Raw genomic sequence first — 8,954 nt, forward strand, 5'->3', positions numbered from 1 at the left:
TGTGGAGTCAGGGGCAGGGGCATCATTATCCTATTTCAAAGAAGAAGAAGCAGAGGCTCAGAGGGGTTAGGTGACCTAACCTATGTGAAACATAACAGTAGCAGTGCTCAGGTTTATGTGACTCCAAACCCATATTCTTTTCTGTTATAATCTATTGCCTCCAATATGTAGGAAGGCTAATTTGATATCTACCATAACTGCCTACCTAGACAGATGTATTTCACAGAGGATACTACCTCTTCTAATGATCTGCCAACCAGGGCTGGGGGACCATTGCCTTTGGCTAACCTGACTCTTCAGGAATCTTGAGGATGAACAAAGTGTCTTCTCCTAACTCTCTATATCGCCCACGAGAAATGGGCAGCTCAGAGAGGCCACTCCAGAATTTCAGCTAATATCAGAGTTTTCAGGGTGAGGAGAAGATGAAGTAACACAAGCACTGTTGTATTAGGTGTAGTCTAATAAGCCCACATCAGCCTAGGGTTTTTCTGTGATCACCAGTTTGTGGCGCTCTCGTAGGCTATTGAGTAATACAACCTCAACGGACAAGATCAGAACAAGTTCTCGGCGGCATGGTAGTGATTCTGGCCCTACATGCAATTGTAAAATAAGTAGGTTTATTTTCTTTCATCTCTGTTATGCAAATTCACCTTTCATCAGGCACCCTGGACCTTCATACTCGTTCCACTTTCCCTTGAACACAATCTGCTTTGATGAGCTATCACTTGGAAAGAATCTAATAAATTACATCACCACTTGCAGGAATGACTGCCGTGATGGAATTTCAGGAATCAAGGCAGGCCAGTGCAGATGACATTTCAGAGCAACCGAGGTTTCCTAACACCCTTCAATGTATAGGGCATCGGTGAGCACCCATTCTTGGGTCATTCATGGGTAAGGCTAATCATGGAGGGAGATGGAAAAAGACTAGTGTAGATGGTGAAAATGCTTGACCAGAGTGTGCTTCTGGAAGAAACAAGTGTCCTCTTGCTGGCATGTTGTCACCCTGTGATCTTCCAAGTCTCTCTATTATGAACTCTGTCCTTTTTATTGAGGTTGGGGCAGGGGGAGCATTTTCTTTCCTGTAGCTGGGTTCTCAGCCTTTAGAGGAAGGCCAAGGTGGCTCTTTTAACCATTGTTAACTTGATCAAAATTTTTTTCTAGAAATGAAAGAGTAATTTTGAAAACCAACAGCTTAGGCACTACAGTGTAAAAATGTTTTTTTTTAATTAGTCTGTTCATTGGCTGTAGTGCCAAGAGAACCTGATGAAGTTTTCCTAAAGCTGTTTCCATGTCTGTTTTTTAACCTTTTTGAATGGTAAAACTTGTACAGTTAATTTTGGAGTTGAGGAAGTTTTCCTGGAGTGTCAGTAACTTGCCTATTCCGTTACTTATTATAGATACTCACCTAGGGCAATGCCAGTTTATAACATAACCCATGGAATAAAAAAATAGTTTCTAGGAAGGAGGTTTCTTCCACAGTCATCTCAGAAGCACTGCTCGTTTATCAAAAGAGTCAGGATGCATATCCTGAAAACAAAAGGACTGTTGCAATCTGTGGCAAGGTAGATAGATATGTGTGTTTTTTTCTTGAGGAATTAGCCAACAAAGTTTACAGTAATTATCACTTGCTTCTCTCCTAAAGGAGAAGGTGAAAGTGCTTGAGGAACACCTCTGTAGATTCCACACTGCAAGAAGGATGTGTTGAAGAACACAGAAAGTAACCAGATGAAAAACAAGAAGGAGAAGGGAACTCTGTGTCAACAAGTAGGTATAATGAACTAAATAACTTTTTTCCATGTGAAGAAATTAGGCAAATTCATAATTACTTTTGTTTTAGTTGCATCTTTTTGGTAGAGCTTTGTTCTCTAAGGTTGCCTACCATTACTCAGTTATGAACTACAGGAGGGCATGCATCTTCTTTATTTTTGTGTCACTACCATCAAACATGCTGCTGGGCACAGAACCACCTTTCAAAAAGTGATTATTAACTAACTCAATTTATTTTTATATTATAGCATTTTTATTCTAAAACAATAACTCCCTGTGAAATTGGGTACTCTTATGAGTCATCTCAGAGAATTTTGGGGTAAGTGGAACCAGCAGCCTGACCTAAGTAGGACTATATTAGTGACTAGTAAAGAGATGTCAACCTTGCTTACTGTAAATTGACTGAATCTGAAACATGAATATGGTGGAGCCAGAGGGGATGCCTTGAAGCAAGATTGAAGACTATCACAATAACAACGTTCCAGAAAGACATGTTTCAGCTTGGCTAGCTTCATGAGAGTGCAGCCTATGCATTTGCATAGACTCCTGTACTCAAAGGGTCATGCATTTGTTTTGATGCTCTCCTGTTGAAGTCTTGAAATTTTTAGTATCTTTTGAACAAGGCATCCACAATTTCATTTTGTACTGGGCCCTACAAATTAGGTAGCTGATCCTGGCGCCTAGTATGATGATGGGATCTACATGGGCCAAGATCAGAGAAGCTGTACCCAGATAGTATCTGAGAACTGCAGGTGAAGCAAGAATTCGCTGTAAGTAGAATTCAACTTTTACCTGGCTGTTGAGTATGCTGCAAGCACTATAGAGGGCAGATTTCCCAGAATGGTGAATGATAGACTACTGGTCAGAAAGGACAGGCATCCTCATGGGGAAGAGTCTTCAGGGAGCAAATAAGTAAGTCTCCCTTTCCCCTCGAGTGATAGGAAAGACAAAAAGAACTTACTGAGTTGGAAGACTAGGATAGTCTCAGAAAAGTGAGGACCTACCTGCAAATTCAGAGGGAAATAGCCTGACATGCAGAGAAGACATCTTTAGGAATTCCTAATCTTTGTCCCCAAATAGGGCCCCCTTTGGAAGGTCAGACTGGTCACCTTGGGAAGCCCCACACAGGGACAGAAGGTATTAGAGTGTTAGTTGTAGAAGACACTTAAAAACCCATAAAACCTCACCTTGTTTTCTGAGTATTCTAAATGAAAGTCAGTAATTATATGCCAAGGAAAACAGCTAGGATACCTCTTAGACCTCTTGATTTGGGGGAGTAATTTTTTTACATTTCTTGTCGTTATCTCCATCTAATTCTTCATATTGATTGATCACACTGACTTAAAATGGATGGGCCTGTGTGCTTATTCTGAGGTGTAACAAGAAAGGGAGGAGGTGGGAGAATAACGTTGTACTCTGTTGTCTACCTTAGGGAGAGCCTGCCTCGGGGAGAAACAAGTCATAGGACATAGAGTAGGAGAGGACAGTTTTTATGTTTGTTTTATAAGAGAAGATTAAATATATGTTGTCCATAAGAAGAAGATGTTTGGGACTGTAGCGTGACTTCGGGGTTGTCACTGGGAGTAGTTTGGAGGACTGTGACACAGCTGAGGATGAGCCAGAATAAATTAGTCTGCAAGGAAGCTTTATGAGGTTCTTCTCCTAGAGGGCAATTTCAGGCATATTCAAGAAGAGACATTATCTCAGCCTCCAAGAGATTCCCAGGCATTCAAAAAATGATGAAACTGTGTTATCTCAATCAAATAAAAACATACATGTCATAATGATTTGATAATGTACTTTCTGCTGGCTGGGAGGAGGTGGCCTTGTATGAACTTGGCATGGTCATGGATCTGTGTGCTGGCCTTCTTGGAGCAGGATTTTAGAGAGCCTGCCAAGATCACCAAACTCACCAATCCCCTTTACTTTGATGATTTATATAGGAACAAATGCTGCAGTTATAAGAATTCCTCAATACATCTTTCGGACTAGGTAGGAAAGTGAAAAAAATTGAGTGGTTGGGTGAAAATGTTGTCCTCTCTTCTTTCTGTTTGTAGTGATGACTCTGGAAGAGAAAGGTGGATAATAGTTGATTACATAGGAGGCATCCAAAGGAAGAATTTGTCTTCGGGATCATGACAGGAATGTCAAGAAGATATACTATTGAAAATGGAAAAGGGCAGTGGATCAAAGTGGAGAAGATATTTAACAAGGATAAATGGATGCAGCGGAGGGAGAAAAATTAAGACCAACTACCAAGTAGGTAGTACAAACAGTGGGTGTGACAGAGAAAGAATTTGTGTAGTGGATGTGGTCCCTAGTAATTATCATTCTTTCATTCATTCAACAAAACAGAAAAGTTCAAAGAATAATATTTATGACTTTAAGAAACTATACATGTCAATACAAAGTAGGGGGTGATAAAATAACTCAGTTTTAAGTTCAAAAAATGTTATTGAGAACACTGAGAATTCATGGGATAAAGCACCCTAAAAATATCAAAACTTATCTAGGAGAAGGAAAATAGAATAGTATTATGTATAACTGAGGTATACATCCAGATATAAACCAAGCTAAAGCAAAGAAGGCATACGAGAAATGAACCAACTCTACTACCATGAAAATACAGTTCAAACCACTTAGGAAGAGGGAAAATATGGATATTATATTTTTGGTGTTAAATCTTGGTGTTACTTGCCTTTTGCAGTAATGGAGAATTTTATTCTCTTTTGGAAAATTAATTTTGATAAAATTAAAGTATTTGATCAGCTCTTAACTTTTAACATTGATATTTTTAATCTCTAAAAAAGAGAGAGAATACAAGAGAAGTATATATCAATATGGAAATCCTAACGGATAATAATGAGGCAGTAACCAGAATCTTGGAGTTCAGACAATTGTAAAGGTGACATATGTTCCCTTTGCCCTCTGTTCCTCAAAGTGTGGTTCTTGGTCAGGGTGGTTCCACAAATTGTTGTTGGTATGCAACAAGATGAAATAGGTATTTGGAAACTTTTATAGCAATTTTCATTATCACAACATTTAAAATTTAATTTTACAAAATTAAAACTGATCTCTTACTATAGATGTTTTGAGAAGCACTGTCCCAATTCATGATAAAATAGTATTCAAAAAGTGTACTATTGCCCTGACCAGTGTGGCTCAGTTGATTGGAGCATTGTTCATGCACCAAAAGGTGGCAGGCTCAATTCCTGATCATGGCATATACCCAGGTTGCAAGTTTGATTCCCGGTTGGGGTGTGTGGGACAGGTAACCAATTGATGTGAATCTCTCTCTCTCTCTCTCTCTCTCTTTCTCTACCTCTCTCTGAAATCAATCTATACAGAAAAAAAAAGTGTACAGCTCTTTGTCTTTTTTTTAAAAAATATATTTTATTGATTTTTTACAGAGAAGAAGGGAGAGGGATAGAGAGTTAGAAACATCGATGAGAGAGAAACATCGATCAGCTGCCTCCTGCACGCCCCCCAGTGGGGATGTGCCCGCAACCAAGGCACATGCCCTTGACCGGAATCGAACCCGGGACCCTTGAGTCCGCAGGCCGACGCTCTATCCACTGAGCCAAACTGGTTTGGCAACAGCTCTTTGTCTTGAAAGGAATACAGTTTATTAGGAAAAGGAATCTAAAGAGAAAAGGAAAGAACAAGGATATTTGAGCATATATTTGGAAATTATTCCAATGGGCCAAATGAGGAAAGTCATGTAAAAAGTAGTGTGATTTTATTAGCAGCTCTCATGATGAGAAAAAAAGGGTGAAACCCATTTATTGAGTATCAGTTTTATATTGGACATTTTTATTTCAATTATCTTATTTGATCTGTACCCTTCAGATAAGTGATATTATTGTATATTTTATTGAAGGGGGCATGAGGTTCAGTGACCTTAGTGGGTTGCATGGTGGACCCCAAAAAGTTATGTCCATATCCTAATCCCTAGAACCTGTGACTATTACCTTATTTTGCAAAAGATGAGATTAAGCTAATGATATTGAGAGCAGGAGCTTATCCTAAACGGGTTCTACATGCATCACGCGTTGCCTTATAAGATACACACTCAAAAAAGAAGACGAATGAATAGAAGAGGCAACATGGCCAAGGAAGCAGAAATAGGAGTGATGTGTCCACAATGCCTGGAGCAAGAAAAGACAAGGAAGGGATTGAGCCTTTGGAGGTATTGTGGCCCTGTTGATGCTTGCTTTTGGCTTCTAGCTTCCAGAACTATGACAGAATACATTGCTGTTGCTTTAAGCCACCCAGTTTGTGGTAATTTGTTAAGTAGTCTTAGGAATCTAATACAGTGACCTAAAGTAAATTCTAGAAAATGAAAAATTTGACATTTAACCTCAGCTCTAACTCCAAAGCCTTTTGCTACGAGCTATCACATAGCACTCTTCCAGACTTTATAATGCCTGGATGAAACGATTAGAATATGAAAGGATAGGGAGAGCACAGAGAAATAAAGATGCAGTCTCATGTCAGGGGGCTGAATCCTGGTTCCTCTATTTTCTGTACTTGTCTTCTTGAAGTCTCAATGTCATAAACCAAATTAACAATGTTACAGTGAGGGTTGAGTACAATGCCATCTGTGTAAATTTCTTTGCAAATTGTAGAGCACTATTCAAATGCTAATTACTGAGGGTTTTTTTCTTCCCCTAAGAGAGACTGAAGAGATGATGTTAGCGGTAACCTTTCCATCAATTTCTAACTATTTGTGCAGGTGCAATGGCACTGGTTGCCCACCTTTCTGCCATAGCAGAGAGCAAGGTGAGCACCCTGGTCTGCCCAGATACATGGTCCTAACATCACGTGCCTACAGGAGCAACACGAAGCCACCTGAACCTGTTGAGCAATTTCTATTTGAAAGAAAACCTCAGCAGCTATCATGCCAAAAACAAAATAGTTGTTTTTGGCAGATAATTTTTTTCAGTATTCAGATGGACAATACTAAATAACTCTATTCAATAGACCAGTTCATTTTTACTTGTTTACTTACACCCTGCCTTGTTCCAGAAAGGATTTAAGGTGGATTACCTATTAATACCACAGAAGATAAAGTGAAAAATAAGTGGTGAGGAAAGTAGGACAACAGGAAAATGAGACTCAGAAAAATAAATAAAACAAGGAGCATATTAGACTATTGTGCTCTATAGAGTCTTTTCCCCTCACCAGGCTTGGCCACAGAGTGTGTCTCCAGGCTTTCTTACTGTGAATATAATAAAGAGCTCTAAGTCAAGGTCCCAACAACATCCCCTCTAGGAAGTTATTTGAGTTTGCCCAGAGCACCAGCTTTGGGAGATGAAGGCCTCAAAGATCTTGACACTGAGCATAATCACAGTCATTTTTAGCTTAGATTAAAAAAAAAAGTCAGTAAAGCATCCATGAAATTTGTATCTTAGAGGAACATAATTTCCTGATGTACTGTCTAATAGAAATTAGCTATAAAATTCTTATTTGCGGAACTGTTGACTAACTATACAAGATGATTAACTATAAATCATGTAAGCAAAAGGAAATGTCTACCAAAAGAAATGACTTTGGTTTCAGAACCATTCATCTGGAACCCCCGCCCCCCACCCCCCCACCTTTTTTTTGGCACCAATCAACTGGTCAAGCTTGATTAGTAGCCACTCTCTAATCTTAGTGTCTGCTTATTAGAGAATGTCTATTTTTCTATTCTCTAGAATCAGGGGAAATTCATCCAGTTTATAGCAAAGTGTCATTATATTATGAAGATTCAAATTAAAAGGAAAAGATCAGTCAGAGCATATGTCTCTGTTTTTACTCCACTGAAATCACTACTTGAAGATGAATTCAATTAACTTTTTGGAAGTGAATTGTGCAGCAAATTCATAGGGGCGAGACCTTCATGATGCTGTGGTGCTAAAATGAAAGAGTTTACAAGAGTGATATTACCAGAACTGTCTCTCTTTGTTCTCTGGCCGGGGTTGGCAAACTTCTTCTGTAAAAGGCTAGATGGTAAAGATTTTAGGCTTTTGGAACCCTATGTCTCTGTTGTGACTATTCAACTCTGCTGTTGTGCAAAAGCAGCCTTAACCATTCCATACGTTAATGGGTGGAGCTAAGTTCCATTAAAACTATTTATAAAAACATAGGGCAGGAGATTGGCCCCTGAGCCATAGTTTGCTGACCTTCCTCTATGTGAACTGTGGGGTTTTAAGTCCTCATTTAACATTCTCACTGTATTCTAAACTAGTTACCAAGAGAAGAGAATACTTTGGTTTGACAGCCTATGTCCCTGAAAATGAAAGAAAGGGCCCTCCTTTCAGGCAAGAAGACCTTAATTTTTGACATAAATTATTGCTACCTACATACCAGTTTTCTAAAGCATGGAGCTTTCCATTCCATCAATAAGAGAGGAAAACTATGTTCTCAGCTTCTAGTCTAGCCTCAGCTTCTATATATTAGCAGCCTAGTCCCTTGACATGGTCTGGCTGAAACACAGATAAAGGAGATCACTTAATGGGCACAATAATAATTCATTACTCTTGATTTTAAACATTTCAGCCTTGTACAAGCCAGGTTATAAAAATATTTGTATGTATACATTGTTATCTACCTTTTTTAGAAGTACCCTTACAGAATGACAGTTTGATATCAGTCCTTCATCTTTTATTAAGGACTAGTAGCCCGGTGCACAAAAATTTGTGCGTTGGCGGGGGCGGGGGGGGGTCCCTCAGTTATTAAACATTTATCGGCACAACACTGACCACATTGGTGGTGGTGGTGGTCTTGTCAGAATGTGTTATATTATGCAGATGATGAAAATCTTAAACAGATTTGATGTAGATATTTTCAAAGATAGAAGAATTGTCCCTGTCAACTATTTTAGTTGATTCATATCTTCAGTAGTAATCATCATTGCAAAGTTTTCAGTCCCCATATGGATTGCTGGATATAATAGGTCATGCGCTGTCCCTGTCCTTTGTAGCCTTTGTTACCTTAAGGACTCTAGTTTTCCATTTATATGTTTAAGTACCAACCTTACCGGCTTAAAAATGTAAGCTTTTAACACTGCTCTCTCTGTTCCGTATCCTTCCGATAAAAAGTGGAGTTGGGTTGCAGCACAGGAGAGAAATTCAGAAGGGGAATATTGAAGTAATGACTACAGTAGGAGAAGAGGGAACCTGTTTCCCTGGCCACAGGCG

General features: G+C 39.1%; 1 long non-coding RNA gene across 1 annotated transcript in view; it reads left to right on the forward strand.

Annotated features, from left to right (window-relative positions):
- Nucleotides 1-1,658: 1,658 nt before the first annotated feature.
- The window catches only part of LOC106724888, a 12,474-nt gene continuing 5,178 nt past the window's right edge, over nt 1,659-8,954 (forward strand). Inside the window, exons 1-2 of the long non-coding RNA XR_001360723.1 lie at nt 1,659-1,767; nt 3,828-4,029. This is a non-coding gene — a long non-coding RNA (uncharacterized LOC106724888). The remainder of the gene's footprint in view (nt 1,768-3,827; nt 4,030-8,954) is intronic.

This window comes from Myotis brandtii, unplaced genomic scaffold (assembly GCF_000412655.1).
Source record: "Myotis brandtii unplaced genomic scaffold, ASM41265v1 scaffold123, whole genome shotgun sequence".
Classification (NCBI taxonomy): domain Eukaryota; kingdom Metazoa; phylum Chordata; class Mammalia; order Chiroptera; family Vespertilionidae; genus Myotis; species Myotis brandtii.